The sequence below is a fragment of the Pinus tabuliformis genome, chromosome 2_2 (assembly GCF_031772625.1).
Source record: "Pinus tabuliformis cultivar Carrire ecotype Pingquan chromosome 2_2, CPIR1, whole genome shotgun sequence".
NCBI classification, from domain to species: domain Eukaryota; kingdom Viridiplantae; phylum Streptophyta; class Pinopsida; order Pinales; family Pinaceae; genus Pinus; species Pinus tabuliformis.
In genome coordinates this window covers 731,579,702-731,583,999 of record NC_142300.1, presented here as the reverse complement: position 1 = coordinate 731,583,999, position 4,298 = coordinate 731,579,702, and positions in this window count along the sequence as shown.

Genomic DNA, 4,298 nt, shown 5'->3' with positions numbered 1-4,298 from the left:
TGAACTTGAGCATGGTGTCCTTGGTCATCACATTAATGGCAGCCCTAAGATTGATTAGAGTGTGTGGGACAATGGTGCCATTGATGTGCACATCCACTGCAGGGTTTCCAGGGTCTAAATATTTTGGATAGATTATGTTGGGTCCCTATAATACTAGTGATTACCCCATTACTATTGTAGTTATACCCCTTATTTATATTGTTGTGCCCCTATTACCCCCATATTGTTATTTATGTGCCCCATAGAATCCCTCTATTGTTATTTTTGTGGCTTTATATTATTATTGTTAGGTCGGATGGATTATATTATGACTCCTTAGACTCCTATATATAGAAAGGAGGTTTTGTCATTTGAATCATCCAAGAATTGTTCATTTATGTAATGTAAAGGAGGTTTCCCCTCGAAGAGGCTGACTTCTAAGGCGTTGATCTATCTTTTCTATCTTTTCTTGAGCTGGTTTCATAACATTTGGTATGAGAGCTTTGGATTATAGGGTTTCGCTGCTCCAAACAGGTCATCGTGGCATTTTCACTATAACGTTTTTTTCTGTGACGTTTCAGAAGTCGCAAAAAAAACCCATTTGAGAAGAAATTGTGTTGAGCCTTGGGTCTGAATTTTAGAGCTTTTTGCACGATATTTGTAGAGATATGATCTGAGGAAGTTGGTATTTTTGCAGACTCCTGAATTACATTCAAAACAGTTGACCTGGGGAAAATCGTCATAACTTTCTCTCTGGGGATCGGATTGAAATTTCATAAGAAGTTATGGAAAGAGGACGGACTGTAGTTTCTTGTATGCATTTTTCAGATCCAAAGATCGAAATAGTGACTCATGGCACGTCATACAAGTTCGCTCTACTGAACTAGTCTATAATCAAGTCACTGTGGGAGATTTCGCATAACTCTTCCTTGGAGAATCCAATTTGGGTCAGACTTGTGGCATTGGAAAGAGGAAACAGAGGGCTACTGCAGGTCACAAATTCAGAACTAGATGATTGAAAAGTACAGAGATACATCAGAGGCAATATTGAGCTCCTACAAAGTTAGAAAAGGTGTGTACATTTTCTTAAATTTTTGCTTAAGCTTGGTTTGAAAATTTATTTTGAAGGAATTCAAAGGGCATAATAGAAAATTATTATCGGTAACTGATGCCCCGAGGAAAGAAAATGCAAACGCCTAGTAAGGAACCTGAAAGCTCTAGCATGATTCATGAAGAAGAAGAAGAAATGCTATATGATATATCAAAATTACAAGAACAAGTGCAACGAGTGTCACTTTGCACAAAAAGCAACAGAATCTAAAATGGATGGTTTAAGGAAAGATGTAGAAGCTAAGATGGATGGTTTAAAGAAAGGTGTAGAAGCTAAGATGGATGGCATGGAAGCTAAGGTGAATGGCATGGACGCTAAAATTGATGGCATGGATGATAAGATGGAAGAATTGAAGATAAATATGAATAAGTTGCTACATGAAATGGTCACTAAGGGTGAAATGGTACTAAAGGAAACTCATGATGAGAACAAAAGAAATGTTAATCATGATTTCATAGAATCTAATGTTGGATCAAAAACTCACCATGTTCCAAAAATAGATATGCGGAAGTTTGATGGCAAGGATCCCGCCACATGGATATTACAGATGGAGAAATTCTTCGATCTCAATAATGTGCAAAACGCACAAAAGGTACGTATGGCAATTGTATATTTGGAACCAAATCATTTTATATGGTATCAATGGCTTTGTTCTCGTAAACAATTTATCACTTGGGAAATTTTTACGGAAGAATTGATAGCACATTATGAGGATACAAAAAGCAACACTTTTTTTAGCCAATTGATAAGTCTCAAACAAAAGGGTTCAATAATGGAGCACATTGAGGAGTTCCAAGAATTGAACATAAGGGTAAAAGATATTCCAGAGGAGGATAGGATTGATGTGTTCATAGGGTCTTTAAAGGATAATATCCAACATGATGTTTGCCTTTGGGAACCTGATTCATTAGAGAAGGCATTCAGGTTAGCAAGAAAAATGGAAAGCAAAATTATGGCAACTAGGAAGCATACCACTCACAACTATAAAGATGGAAGTGTTGTTGCCCCTAGTCTTCCACAACCTACAAGGTTGACACTACAACAATTGGAAGAAAAAAGAGAAAAAGGGCTTTGTTACAGTTGTGATAGCAAATACACAAAAGGTCATAAGTGTGCTGAGAAGAAATTATTCTACATAGATTGTGAAGAGGAAGAAGAAAAGGAGCAAGAAAGGTCAAAAGAAGGGGATATACTCCAGGAACAAAGCCTAGATGAAGAACAAATAAATCCGACCATATTGTAATGCATTGGCGGGAATTACCGCTCCTCAAACCATCAAGATAGAAGGACAAATCAGGAAGAAAAAGGTAATAGTGTTGATTGATTCAGGAAGCACCCACAATTTTATTCATTGTAGGGTAGCAAAAGAATTGAATTGCTTCCTATATCCAACACCAAAGTGTCAAGTGATGATTGCAAATGGAGGAACAATAAATTGCTTTGGAAAGTGCCATAATATCAAGCTATCCATGGGAGAATATGTATTGACTAGCCCAATGCTTTCTATTCCAATGGGAGGTGCTGATGTTGTACTAGGAGTCCAATGGCTACAATCCTTGGGTACAATAGCTTTTAATTTTCAAGAACTTTTCATCAAATTTTCTATGGAAGGAAAGGAAGTTGAATTAAGGGGTATTGCAGGGAAACCAGGAAAGATAATCAGCTCTAATGGCATGACTAAGCTTCTAAAAAAGGAGCAAAGAGGTGTAATTGCACAATTATGTTCGCTAGATGTTTCCACATTGGAATCATCTATTTCTCCAGATCTCCAAAAAGTCCTGGACAATCTTTCCAAAGTATTTGAGACTCCCAAAGTTCTCCCACCTATGCGTGATCATGATCATGCTATTCATCTGATTCCAGGAAGTGTTCCTCCAAACATCAGGCCGTACAGATATCCCTATGTCCAAAAAAGTGAAATTGAACGTATGGTTGCAGAAATGCTAGAGGATGGTATAATTCAACCGAGTCAAAGTTCTTTCTCAGCTCCAGTAGTATTGGTGCACAAGAAGGATGGATCATGGCGCATGTGTCCGGATTATAGGGAGCTCAACAAGCTCACTATTAAAGATAAGTTCCCCATTCCTGTCATTGATGAATTACTGGATGAATTGCATGGATCAATTTACTTCACCAAGTTGGATCTTCGTTCGGGATATCATCAAATCAGAATGAAGATTGAAGACATTCTGAAAATGGCATTTAGAACTCATGAGGGTCATTATGAATTTTTGGTCATGCCTTTTGGCCTTACCAATGCACCTTCAACATTTCAAGGTTTGATGAATTCAATATTCAAACCATTCCTTAGAAAATTTGTGTTATTATTTTTTGATGATATACTAATCTACAACAACTCTTGGAAGGATCATGTTGAACATGTTGACAGGGTGCTACAACTATTGGAGGAGAAACAATTATATGCAAAAAGATCCAAATGCTTCTTTGGAGTCCAGGAGGTGGAATATTTGGGTCATATTGTATCTCATGAAGGAGTTAAGGTAGACCCTAGCAAAATTAAAGCCATTAAGGAATGGAAAATCCCCACATCCATAAAGCATCTGCGAGGATTTCTTGGGTTGACAGGGTATTATCGCAAGTTTGTTAAGAATTATGGGAGAATAGCAGCACCTCTAACAACATTATTGAAGAAAGATTCATTTTCATGGACTCCGGAAGCAACAAAGGCCTTTGAACATCTTAAAGAGGCAATGTGCCAAGCACCGGTCTTAGCTACACTGGACTTCACAAAAACCTTTATTGTGGAATGTGATGCTTCAAGAAATGGAATTGGTGCTATTCTAATGCAAGATGAAAGACCCATTGCTTTTGAAAGCCGTCCAATCAAGGGAAAGTTTTTAAGCAAAGCTATTTATGAGAAGGAAATGTTGGCAATACTCCATGCACTTAAGAAATGGTGACCCTACCTAATGGGAAGGCACTTCAAGGTAAAAACGGATCATGATAGCCTTAAATACTTTTTAGAACAAATATTATCCTCTGAAGAGCAACAAAAGTGGGTCACAAAGATGTTGGGTTATGACTTTGAAATCATCTACAAAAAAGGGAAGCAAAATGTGGTGGCAGATGCACTCTCAAGAAAGGATGAGGATGTGGAAGCATTGTTGTGTGCCATTTCTATTATCCAACCAGATTGGATAAACGAAGCAAGGGAGGAATGGAAGAATGACGAAGAAGTGTGGGCACT